We start from the raw sequence: 14,262 nt of genomic DNA, 5'->3' as shown, positions 1-14,262 counted from the left end.
TATAGTTTTTTTTTTTTTTTTTTTGATTTGGTAGTTATTGGCGCATCGGCTTCTGTGGCCATATTGCACCCCCCAAGGTTTTTGCAGTACTTTGATCCAAGCCCGAGGCAGGAATCGAACCCGCGACCTTTGGGTTGCCGGGCAGGTACTTTACCCACTCGGCTAGCCCGGTTGGCATTATATAGTTAATTTCACCCATAACATATTATGCCTTGTGCATTTAGTCTTCAAAATTTATAGTTATATATAATGATCCTCTTTTTAATGTTACCACGTTATACTGACTAGCATGGTATCCACCTGATTTCCCATAAATCTAATGCATTTGACATTCACCGTAATGACCTTGAAATATGAACGAATTCTATATAATGTCCCCAAGCTTCCCACCACAATTTTTTTTTTTTTTTTTTTTTTACATTTTTTATTACAATATTCACATTTCAAAATGACAAAAAAAAAAAAAAAAAAAAAAGCCAATTTATTGAAGCTAACAACAGGGTTGGCCTGAGCCACAGGTGACTGCCTGGATGTTCCAGATGGGTTACTAATTTGAAATTTGGTATTAATAAAGGTGATTGGCTACAATCCTACGTGCATCCTATTTCTTTCAGATAAACGGCTGAAATTTAATTAAACTATTATTATTATATAAATTAAAGGAAAGCGTAACTGCAACCCGCTGCTATTATTTTGATAAATGTCCTTATAAAAAATTGACTCTTTTGTAAAATTTTTATTGTTAATATTTTAATATGACAAAACATTCATATAAATATTCTGGTTCTTTTTTTGTGTTTACATTTGTCTTTTTAACTTTTTTCTAGCAAAAATAAAAATAGTAACTCAATAAAAACACCTTCTTAAATTTTTTCTATCTGGAAGGGAGCACAGGAATGCCTCCCTGCCCAGAGCTCAAGGCTGGTCCTGGCTAACAATATGCTTGCAGGCTGGCAACGAGAAATTACTCATTGGCAATTTCCCATGCTCATTAAGAATTTCTCACATTTGTCGGCGTAATGAAATTACGTTTGACTACAAGTTCATTTCATTTCATTATATGGCTCCTATTAAGTGGGTAGCTTTGCCAAATACAGACAAAATTAAGATTTTATAAGTTGTAGATAATGGTGTACATTCTAATGCCAACACTGTGAAACAGTGTGGATTCCTCAGAGTCCATTGTTCACCATGCTGAAAAATTTGAAGGAAAAAAAAAAAAAAAAAAAAAAGATTGAAAGATAGAGAAATTTGTTGTTCTAGGTAAGATTATATCACAAAGGATGAAATATCTGGATCTTGTAAAGGTACTCTTTGAATTGCCAGTGATGCAAAAAAAATGTTCCTGTAGACTGAAATCTTTTAAAAACTGGCTGAATTATTTGTGCAACAGATGAATATTGAACATAAGTCTTGTCAGTCTTTCAAAATAAGTGGTGAAGGTGCAGCCGGTGACACTGAAGTTACACTGAAGTATGGAAGGAGAATCGCTTAAAAAATGTTTTGTTCACATACAACCCGAACACCTTCAATGCTAATGAAACTGGATCTTTATTGCCTTGTTGTCTCAACAAATGAAGCTTTGCACGCTTCTTCCTCAATTAATCACAAAGTCTGATAATAGCAAAAAATTTTTGAGAATGTACATCACTACATAAACTTGGAAATGTGCTTTTAAGACTATTCAGAAGAATCGAGATGAACCTAATTTGAGATGTAATGGAACTAGATAAAAATTTTTAGTGATGAAGAGGAACTTCATTACTGCAAAAGGAGTGAAGTTTCACTGAAGGATGCTCATGTAGGACTAGAATTTATAAGTTTTTTTTTTGTTTTTTTTTTAAAGAAAGGCTAAGTGAAAGTGAATTAACCGCTATCATGTGCCTTCACAAGTCTCTTTAAAAACATGCTCTGCAATCTGCAACTGAGATGGTGCATTTTGTCAGATTATTTTAATGTCTGAAACCAAATTCCCTCTCTGTAGTTAGGCCTTGATATATACATAAGTACATACAAATATCATACATAAGTAGTTTACAGATTAATCTTTACTATAATGTACAGCCAATGCAAAATGCCAATCATCATTTTCCTACTCTGAATTAGATTACACTATAAGGTATCAGCAGAATTACATTAAATGTTCAAACTTTACTTTGTTTTTTGGCTGATTTAATGAATTATTAATATAATGTCCTTTTGATATAACAATCACTTTTCATATTCCCCTGGGTGTTGCTATAAAGAACTCTGAATGTATATAATTCAGCAGTTAACAAAATGTGCAAAAATACACATGAAGCGAAGCCAGCGATTTTCATTAAAAAATTTGTGGCAAGCCAGTTTTGTTTTCTTTTATTTCGAAGGCTGGAAAGCAACAAAATGTCTCATTGCAACTATATAGATATCTTTGAATGATGTTTACAACTACCTACATAAAAGGAACAAGTAATAATATGCTAACTTTTTCTGTCACAGGACATTCTGTTGAGAGTTGCCAATTTGAGAACATTGTTACAGATGTTCTCCTCTACATATGAGGTGTGATCAAAATATACAGGACTGATTGTATCCCAAAGCTGCAGTGTTGTAGTAAGTTGCAACTTGTCACAATATGCTTGGTGATTCATCTATATATATAGATACCCATTTATCTGCAGTCAAACTAAATTAATGCACCTTGAACAGAATTTATGTGTTTGACTGCATTTTTGCATATTGTGTCGAGAGTTGTGAATCTGAGAACACTGTTACAGATGTTTTCTTCTATATACGAGGGGGTATCAAAAAGTTCATACCTTGACACAGATAAAACATCAGTAGGAAGATGCCGTTTTTAATAAAAGTTGTCTACATATTCAAAAACTAACATGTGAAATTTCATTCCCGTACACCAGAGGTGGAGCCCCGGAATCTGAGGAAGGACGCTATGGTTGACAAAGTGGAGTATCAAGCACTGATCAACTTCGTGCATTTGTAGGACAAGAAAGCTCAGGAAATTTACGAAGAAATGAAAGATGTGCACGGGCAGAATTGTCCATCCTATGACAACGTAAAAAAAAAGTGGAAATGGGAGTTCCAGTGTGGTCATACAAGTGCTTTGACGAGCCAAGAGAAGGAAAGCCATCAATATCCATGGACAGTGAGAAGGTTGCAAAGGTTGAGCAACTGGTGCTGAGTGACAGACGCATGACAATTCATTTCATTGCAAATGCAGTGGGAATTAGTTATGGGTCTGCCCACAGCATTTTATATGACCATCTGCACTTGTCTAAGGTCTCTGCACGATGGGTTCCAAGATTTCTCATGCCTTTGCAGAAGCAATGTCGAATGCAATGTTCTCACAAACTGCTGGATTTGTTGCTACTGCAGCACCCACCCTATTTTCCTGACCTAGCACCGTCAAAATTCTTCTTGTTTTGAGAAATGAAGAAACCATTGCGTGGATGCAGCTTTGATTCATCTCAGGAAGTCATCAATGAAGTGGAATCGTGGTTTCAGGCAAAAAGTGCAGACTTATATGATCAAGGCATTAAACTGATCCATAAATGGGAGAAATGTGTTACTATACATGGAGAGTACACAGAAAAGAATTAAAGTTCCTGTGAAGTTTCACCTTTCTAGAGCTATTATTTCTAGGTAAGGGTATGAACTTTTTGATAGCCCCTTGTATAAGGTATGATCAGAAAGTATAGGGACTGACATTGAATCTTAAAACTGCAGCATTGTGCCAAGTGTTGACGTGTTGCAACATGCTTGGTGGCATCAAGATATAGAAACAATTCACCCAATTTGTAATCAAATTGATTTAATTCACACTGAATATGTTATATGTATTTCACTGTCTTTTAAAATAAGCAATTTTACTGAGCAGAGATTTTGCATCAAATTTTTTTTTTTTTTTTTTTTAAATTAGGAAATAGTGCAATAGAAGCCCATAAAATGTTAAAAACAACTTTCAGAAAGATGTTATGTATTGTTCAAAGACTTTTCAGTGATTTGCAAGTTCAAAGAGGGCCACTTATCCACCAAAGATGATCCTCACTCTTGCCAATCTACCCTGCAACTTCAAAAAACCAGTGATTTCAATGCTGGTGTTCGTGATTTGCTAAGGCGAGAGTGATCAGGCAGGGTAATCAATATTTATCCACAAAGTTGCTAGTGAAATTGGTATTTTATGTGGGACATGTAAAAACACTTTCTACTGATTACTGAATCAATTTTAACACAAAATTTGGGATGGGATGAATTTCTGCCAAGTTTGTGCTGTGCATCCTCACTGAGGATTAGAGAAAGCATCAAGTTCTTGCTGGTTTTTTTTTTTTTTTAGGAGCATTAGCAACTAAGGCCATATTGCTCCGGGATATGCGGTGGTCATTCCTTGACCTTTCCGCATCCTCCGTATTTGGTGGTGACGGGCTCGAACCCCGGGCTAATCAAGAAGCGCGTGCTGCGCACTGCTGCTCCTTCCCACCTGGCTACGGACGCGCCTCAAGTTCTTGCGTATCATGATCTTTGTCAATATAATGCTGCTGATCCAAAATTTGTTTCTTCCATCATTACTGATGATAAAGCCAGACAACCTCAGTCAAATGTGACATTCATGCTTATCATATTTTCTGACACACTGACACACACACGGCATTATTCACTGAATCTTCCATACACAGTAAAATGGCAATCAGGAATACTAAAAAACACTTTTATAGTGACAGTGCGATATTGCTCGGAGAAAATGGCCAGAAAAGTGGGCTTTGGGAAATTGCCACTTGTATCATGACAATGCTCCTGCACAGTCAGAGATTTCCAATCTCAACAATCATGAGAAACAGCCCCACCTGCATCGCTTAAATCTCCCTGCTCTCTGTCTTCGGAAAAGTCCTTGATGACTCCTTTGCTTCTCAACCCAGCTTCCAGGCTGGTTGCAGTACAACCAGTGCAATCCATCATATCATCCAAGCTGTCAATGGTACAGAGGAGAAATATTTCCTTGCGATCACGGTTGACTTCTGTGGGGCTTTTGCCAGCCTCTGGTGGCCTTCTATACTCTGTCACCTTTGGCATGCTAAACTTCCCAGGAATCTCTTTTCTTGCCTCAAGAGTTACCTAAATAATAGGTCCATCTCTGTCACCTACCACAGCATTCAACCAGACTACTTGCCCTGTCACCAGGGTGTATGTTTCCCACAGGTGCAGTCCTTAGATTGTTCCTTTAGTCGGTTGTTCTGGATGAATTCCTCGCCAAGGATCTTGGGCAGGTAGGGTGCTTAGCATTCAGGCAGGCACTAGATGCCTCCTTGAAGATTGGGCTAACACTGCCACCTATCCAACTGGATTGAGGAATGCAAACTCTCCATAGCAGCAGACAAAACCAAGACCATCTTGTTAAGGGGAAAACTTGACATTAGGCATCTCCCTAGTATTAAGATTGGTGGAACCGCCATTCATTTAGTTACTAGGTTAAAATATCTTGGAATTATTATTGACAGAAACCTCAATTTTACTTCATGCCTCCAATATCTTGAAACAAAGATGTTTCAGGAAAATGCACTGATTTGGTGAAAAGGATCACGTGCAAGGACTGGGGCCTCCATGGTCATTCCTTCACCCTGCTCTACAAGGTGGTTTTCTTGCACACCGTTTGTTATTATGGGGCAGATTCCTGAATTTACAGGGCAACACTCAATCGTGTCAGGAATTCAAAAAAGCTACAATCAAAACAACATACCATGCTGCTCACCATCTTTACTGCCTGTACTGTTAGTAATCCTGCTCTCCAGGTCTTGATGGGCTCCCTTCCCCTTGATCTGGAGGTCATCCTCAGTTGGCTATCCTACTGTCTTAAGAAAAATGTTCCAACCACTATCCTAAATTAGTGTAAACCTGGCAATTGACCCAAATATTGAAAATAGAAACATTTCAAATAACTTTTATCAGATCTGGAAAGGAAGTCGGGATTCCACTCCTAAAAGTCTTGTTACAAAAAGATTCATTCCCCAAATAACCTCCATCAGTCCTAAGCCCCCCCCCCCCACAATTGCTCTTGATTATGGCTTCATAAGCACTAAACTTGCTGAATTCGCTTGGCATCATTGGGTATCCTTACTGCTCCTGTGGACTCCCAGAAAGCTGACAGCATATATTGTACCACTATCCAAACTATGAAGACTCCAGAAGATGCATCTTACTACATCCACAAGGGCTCCCATCTGGACAACAGCACTTATTTCTTGCTACCAGGAGAGTTTCATCACGCTCTCACAATTCGCTCAAGATGTGTTCACCAAATATAGGAACAACCTGAGAATCCAGGCCAACTTGATTCCAGCTCAATCTGAAGATTAATACCAAAACTTGACAATCTACATGGACTTAACTATATAATCATGTAACTCACACAGGGTAGAGCTCCACCTGTATACCTTAACGAGAGAAAAGTGGAACTGTCATCTTTGGATGACTCATACCATTATGGCATTCATCTTTGTGTAGCACCCTAGATGCAATCTTTTATCCTTTCCCTGGACCTGGGTGGGATCCCCAATCCAAGGGCATTCTAACCCTTTGCCCCCTCCCTACCTCACTCATCTGGAGGATTCCTTATTTCTTTGTCCTCCTTCCTTCTCACCTACCTTTACACCCCACTCTCAAACTATTTCCCCCACTGACACTTTAATTTCCTTTTTTTTTTTTTTTTTTTTTGGCACCCCTAAAGAGCTCAGGCAACTGGGGGTTGCCTAGCCAGAGTTCTTTCCCTCTATTGCACTGCCTGGTCTACCGCTATGTGGTTAGTGATGGGCAATGTGGGGTTCCCCACAGCTGAATGGCTTTTACTGTTAGCAACACAACCCTACACTTACACATTCTGGCCTTTACAGGGAACTGTAAAAGAATACTACACAAAAATGGGGGAGACCCCTGGTGTCACCAGACAATAAACACTAAGTCCATCATAATCTCTGTGTTTAGCTCACTGTAATTATTATTATCATTATTTGTCTCCCAAGCTTAAATCCCTGCGAAAATCACATTTTTCAGTGACTGAGGCTGTTTTTCAGATCAATTTTAAAAGCCATCTATTAGGAATGCATCCAGAAGTTGTAGAAGCATTGGAATCTATGTATACATTGTTAAATACACTACTTCAAAAGAGAACCATTAGTATAGCCAATAAGCTCAATAATTCCCCAAATAAAAAAAATTCAAACCCTGAATTTTTTAATCACACTTCATTATTAAGGCAGATCTTGATTACTGACAGTTAATTTATTTACATATCTATGATGATCCTTTATAAGTTGAGCCTCAAAGTTGTTATCTATATAAATAATTTTTTGATCAAAGATCTAGAAAATTTTGGTTTTTATTTAAAATATAAGCCTCAGAGACCGTAGAAATTATTGTTGAAGCAAAGGATGAAAAAGCTTTATCAAAAGGTAAGTCTAATTTAAAATCTAACCAATATCAGAATAGTATGAATTCTTCTAAGCTAGAAACAACATAATTGAAGATGATGCAGGGTATAAGAGACTATGCATACCGAGAAATGTATTTATTTATTTACATAAGCAGAATACAAAGAGGAGTCTACTTACTAACATGATAATAATATTTAACTAGTATACACAATACTACATGCACATTAGGGGATAATTTATAATAATGTCCAATTAAATATTTGCAGTGCTGCATAAAAATATAAAAGAGCAAGGCTGTTTGGTTAAATATTAACCAAACAGATAGTAAAGGTGGATCACTTTAATAGAAGCCTTACTGTTTCACTTTAATAAGAAGCCACAGAAAGATTAAAATTTAAAAGTAATGTTTGATAATGCTTCTATAACTTCTTTCAGTTTGCAGTCATTATTTAATTTTTTTTAAGATGACTGCATTATCCAGTTTTGGTTCATAAGAATATTTCTCGTGTGTATTGAGAGTTCCACCTATTATCTAGAAGGCATCCATCCAAAACAACTTTTCAGTTTCAGCAGTAGCAAATAATGTTCATTTTGGAGGCTGTACTTATAATACAGTGTGTGTGTGTGTGTGTGTGTGTGTGTGTGTGTGTTCAAAATATCAGAATGGCTGTATATGACTGGAGTAGAACCAGTGTATTTAGCTGGGAAATCTTCTTGACATCTAATTAGGCAGTCTACATTATTTAAGTTACCTATTTGGCAATCAGTGTTACTAGGATTTAAAAAAAAAAAAAATCCAATTTTAGAATAATAAGGAAAAACCACTTTGTATCTGCTTAAACTTTTTATCTACTAAGGAAATGTGATAGGGTAGGGTTACTATTTTGCTGTAATCTTATAATGGACCTGTTCTGAACAGTAAAGCACTGAATTTCTAATATTTTCTGACTTCACATATTAAGGAGGAACAGATTCTCATATGAAATTCAATACAGTAGTCCCTTGCCAACCTTATCAACTGCAACCTTACCAACCACAATTTCGAGTTGACATGATTTACGATTTCATTTCAAATTAATTGATAATGTTAACGAATTCATTACTCCCACTGCGCATAGTAGTAGTCAAGCCATACTATGATATTCAGTGCATTACTCCGAATGATCAGAGGTGGATGTGTTGTGTTCAGTTTCAATACCTCTTATTGTTTTTTTAATTGCTTTAGTTTAATTGCATCACTAATTCCATTAGTGCCGTGTTTTATAGTGTACGTTTTAAATATGTATTCTTGAGACCTTTATCATGGCTTCTAAATGTCCGCATAGTATAACAAGTGACCATGTAAAAAGGAAGCAAAATGTAATGACTTCAGAACAAAAAATAAATATGCTGGATAGACTTACATGTGGAGAGCGTGCGACTTCACTAGGACAAGTTTTTAATTTAAATGAGTCTACTATTCAAATGATTAAAAAAAAGGACGGTTTTATAAGGGATATGTCGCATGTAGAATGTCAACAAGTTTAAAAATGTTGTGCATGTATTGTAATCCCAATTTAGAAAATACTGAAAAAAACTCTAAACACATGGATAGAAGATCAAACCCAAAAAGTGTGCCCTTAAGCACATCAGTAATTTGCGAGATGGCTGTGTAACCATTTTGTGAAGGATTCTGAAGGCATACAGACTATAAGTGCAAAAGACAGACAATTTAATGCCAGTAAAGGATGGTTTGAAAATTAAAAAAAAAAAAAAAAAAAAGATTTAATCTACACAACATTAAACTAGTGGGAAACTCTGCCTCTGTTGATCGTGATGTGGTAACTGCTTTTCCTGACCACTTGAAGAGGATGATTGAAGAGAAAGGCTATCTACAAGACCAAGTTTTTGATGTTGGTGAAACTGGGTTGTTTTGTATGGATGCCTTCTAGAACTTTTATTTCAAAGGATGAAAAATTTGCTCAAGGTTTCAAAGCAGCCAAAGATTGTGTGATTCTTCTATTCTGTGCCGCATCTGGAGATTTATTCATCAAACCAATGCTGGTGCATAGGCCTTTTAACCCTCACTCACTGAAGGGCAAAAATAAAGATCATCTTCCTGTATCAAGGAGGGGTAATCAAAAAAGCATGGTTTAAGACAGCATTGTTTATAGACTGGTTCAAAAACTATTTTCTTCCTGAAGTGAAGCAATACTTTGCAGAGGAAAATCTCAATTAAAAGCATTATTTCTTATTGATAATGCACTTGGTCACCCTGAAATGCTTCAGTCAGTTCATTCAAACATAGAAGTTATGTTTCTTCCTCGAAACACGATGTCTCACTTGCATGCCATGGATCAGGGTGATGTTGTTGTTTGGTTTTTAGGAGCATTAGCAACTAAGGCTTTATTGCCCCGGGGATATGTGGTGGTCATTCCCTGACCTTTCTGCATCCTCCGTATTTGGTGGTCACGGACTCAAACACTGGTCTAATCAAGAAGCATGTGTCATGCACTGCTGCTCCTGCCCACCTGGCTACGGAGGCACTGACCAGGGTGTTACAGCTACAATAAAGAGTTATCACATTCGGCTTACTTTCACACACATTTTAGATGCTATGGAGAGGGATCCAACATTAACTGTGACACAATGTTAGAAAAATTTTGATATTGTTACTGCCATTGACATTATAAAAAAAATCTGTTAGTGAAATAAAGCCATCAACACTGAATGCCTGCTTGAAAAGAATTTGGAAAGACAAAGTGGAAAATTCTACTGACATTCATCCGATCACAGGTGATATTCTCTGCATAGCAGAAGTAACAAGAAGTTTGGAGGGGATTGGCGACATGCAACAAAGTGATGTCGAGGAACTTCTACATTCGCAGGACAAGGAGTTGTTGGAAGAAGAAGACCCTGAAAATCTTCTGAGAAAATGTGAGTCATAGTGATCAGAAAGATGAAATTGTGAAAGAAGAAAAGTCAAGTCTCTTCAACCTCAGCAGCCTTAACCAAGGAATGGTTATGGCTTATATAATCTTGCTGACTATTTTATGGCAAACGATCCTGTAAAAGAGAAAGGAGCTTAAATTTTAAAAGAGGCTTAGAAAAATTACTCAAATCTTATAAAGAAGCACAGCAGGAATTAAGAAATAAAATGCAGCAGAAATCCTTAAGTTTTTTTTTTTTAAAGAAATAATAAAGCATTGTTAAAAAATAACTTACTTTTAAGAGACTTCAGATTAAAATTAATATTTTCTTTACACTGCATCTCCCCCCCCCCCTCCCACTAACTCCCTATTTTGTATGAGATCCTAGTCTTGCCAACTATGGCACATTTTCCAGAAAATGTAACCCGAGGTTGGTGAGGATTACTATACTAATGTATTGCAATTCTCATTCTAAGTCACTATCTGGTGTGCAATATTTTATTGCATTGTGCCTATGTTTTTAAAATGAATTTTTTTTGTACTGTATGGATGGATGGATGGATGGACTGCAAGAACTGGCTAGAAGCCACCCTTGCACAATCAAGAGGGATCATTCATTTGCATGACTTTTGACCTAATGTATGAAAACTGCTATACTTTTGTAAACCTCTAATGGTAACTGAAAATGAATGAACTGAAAACAATTCAAAATGAAGGTGTGTTTTTTTTAGCTTTGATGATAAATTTTACAGAAGCATTAATTTTTACTCTGCAAAGTTTTTAGTTGATTTTAAAATGAATACTTAGCCAAAATGCATTTCAGTATGAGTATGATCTTTTTGAACAATTTAATTTTTAGTTAGTTTTCGTTTTCATTTTCATTTTTAATATTCTATGAAGATTTAGCCTGGCAGTTGTCATTGCCATTGCACTGTACCAACAGATCTCTCTCAAAAATAACTGTGCATTAACTGTTGATTAATCATTACAAATTTGAATTTTTTTCCCACCCTCCTAAATATAGTCAAGCTTTTATTTGAGATGTTTTGGAAGTAAAAATTGTTTACTTGGAATTATGTATGCAAAAATCTTGTCAGGTACAGTGCAACTATTTACTATTTTTGCCTCAAGCTTCAATGTACTAGTTTTGCTTTCAGTCGTGTAAAGTGATGGGTCAGCTTTGATGGAGATATCTGTTACAGAAAGTAGCTTCTCTGTTTTACGTTTAACTGTTGTACAAAATGTCTTTTTGTCTTGGTTATTGTTACTAATGTAAAATGATAACATTTCATTTCAATTATTATTTAACTGTTTATTCCATCATTTATTTGACATTAATTTGAGTTCTTCACAGTTCTCTGACTTGGAAAAAGCTATTTTTAGTTTTAAATAATGTTTAAAAATGGCATTTTTCATTAATTAAAAAAAAAAAAAAAAAAAAACCACATACAATAAGTACTGCAAATCCAATAAGAAAAAGAGAAATTTTGGTATATTGCAAACAGAACTGGTAAAAAAAAAATTTTCAGAAATACAAAACAAAGTTGGGCACCGTCAAATGCAGTATGACTGTGTTTATTATATAGTGCTTGCCCTCGAGTTAAGTAACCAAACAGATAGTAAAGGTTAGTCACTTTAAAAGAAATCCTGCGGTTTTATATTATTCAGTAGGTTACCATGACTAGCAATCTCATGGGCTATAATTTTAATCAGCATTGCTAAAATAAAAAAAAAATAATAAAAAACCCCACAAAGTTACACAAAAATCAGAGCAATGAAAGTATTATATTAGCTAGAGATAAGGATGTCCAGAAAAGAATACAAGCCTTTCTAAAGTTTTCAGTTTGATAAAGACTGCCCAAATTCATCTCACTAAATAATTTTTAAATGCTGTTAAAAAACTGAGGCAAAGTAATTTTTATGAGATTTATCTATTACATATGTTGAAGGGTATCTAAGAGGCATCAAAGGACAATTAAAATTAATATTTTTTAAAAGTGGAGACAATCAATGGAGCCGGAAGTAAGTTTATTCAAATGGCTGAAGTCCAGTACATTGTGTAAGGCAGTAAATGGGCACATCGATCACAGGATTTAGCAGAATAGTTTGAGCAAGACTTATAGTAGATAAAGTTGAGAAAACAAGATTTGTTCTTTTATAGTTTTAATGGCACAAGGGCTATCTTGGTCATTTGTGCTTAATGATGTGTTCTTTAGTTAGCAAATATACAAAACAACTGCAAAGAAACTAATCAGGTGCGAAGCTAAGTGAATTTTCTTGAGATAGATAAATAACTTGGAGATTAGCATAATCTCCAAGATTGTCATTGCTATTGGTTCTTGTAGCTGACGAAAGAAAGTAAAGGAAGATATCCTATTCTGTTGGATAATAAGGATGACCATTAAGCTGCTTGACTGTGAGGGTGGTGCAACAGTGAGTACACTGTGGAGGATTACTGCCTCTGAAGAAGAACAAATGAGTGAGGTATGTGTGTTCAGTACACTTCATGAATGACTATCTCTATATCAGGGAAATGAAATTCCAAAATTGTCGTCTACGTACAAGTTGCTTAAGTTGAATGAATTTGTCATAACAAAAATCCACTGGGCTGTGCATGTTTTCGGTACGATGGTTCTATGGTCAGGAAGTGGCACTGGGATGTGCATTAGATCTGTAGTTATAATTTTTGGTCTTTTTATCTGTGCATCCATTACCCATTCCAGTATGAGCTGAATTATATAGCTCATACTGGAATACCAGGGAAGAATGCCCAGATTTTGACCTTTTCTGAGGTTGAATTAGCTGGGAGCATATCTATCTCAAGATGGGATGAAAAGTACATCTATTTTAAGGAACTAATCGCACTAAGTGAGTCAATATAAATTATGTGATTGAGATTAGCTACATGACCTGTATCCTCCAGTGCTAATTAAATGACAAAAATATTTCAGCTGTAAAAGTATTGTATTCAGTTGAAAAAGATACAGAGATGGAAGTGGTATGGAGAACTAATGCTGCACCCTCAACTGTCAGTTTTTGAACCATCAATATATAGTTGGGAGAATACTGCATAACTCCCCATGTGGGTTGTGTTATGCCATATATTTAATTCTTCTAGGGGGCCATTTTTCTCAGTTGCAAAAATAAGTGTCACTTATTACAGCACCAGTTGTAAGCGGAGTTTGAGGACGAGAGTTTCCTGTGCGGACGTGCCTTTCTGCCGCTCCTGGAACAGAGAAGTTTTTTCTGATTTATTCTGCTTTATTAGTTTAAATTGACATATTACTTATTTCTAGAGTACCTTTATATTCCTATTTACGGTATTTAAAGTTAAAGTAACTTAGATAGAGATTTGTAGGTATTACTTAGTATCGGAAAGGGTATCAAATCCACGTGTTTACCGTTCATAAACAGCCGCCATTGTTGCGTGAAAATTAATCAGTAAAATCTATTAATCTTGTCGAACTTCATTGGCAATTAAATTGCACTTTTAACTATACATATAACCACTTAGGTTACGGAACATAAATAATTAGTAAAAATAAATAATTAATACATAACTTGATACGGAAGTTATATAAAGGGATTTCGTAGATAACACTCGTTACTGAAACGCGATACAGCATATCCGGAATTATAGTATAGTGCATAATATAATATTGTCAATTAATCAGTAGATCTATTAATCTTGTTAAACTTCATTGTCAATTAAATTGTACTTTTAACTATATATATATATAACGACTTAGAGTAAAAACGTAACAAATAATTAGTACATACTTGATACGGAAGTTATATAAAGGGAACTCATAGATAACACTCGATACTGAAAAATAAATATAGCGTTATAACTGTGTTAAGATACAAGTTTAAGGTTTTAATTTTGTTCTGAAATTGTAATTTTATTGACATTTAAATCGAAATCATGACTCTGA

General features: G+C 35.6%; 1 protein-coding gene across 13 annotated transcripts in view; it reads right to left on the bottom strand.

Moving 5' to 3' along the window:
- LOC150087201 (bromodomain-containing protein 2-like) overlaps window positions 1-14,262 on the bottom strand; it is a 736,023-nt gene that overhangs the window by 315,015 nt on the left and 406,746 nt on the right. The window lies entirely within an intron of this gene.

This window comes from Mastigoproctus giganteus, chromosome 4, assembly GCF_048544385.1.
Source record: "Mastigoproctus giganteus isolate SK-2022 chromosome 4, ASM4854438v1, whole genome shotgun sequence".
Classification (NCBI taxonomy): domain Eukaryota; kingdom Metazoa; phylum Arthropoda; class Arachnida; order Uropygi; family Thelyphonidae; genus Mastigoproctus; species Mastigoproctus giganteus.
The sequence above is the reverse complement of the archived record's forward strand: the minus strand, read 5'-3'. Positions and strand labels throughout refer to the sequence as shown.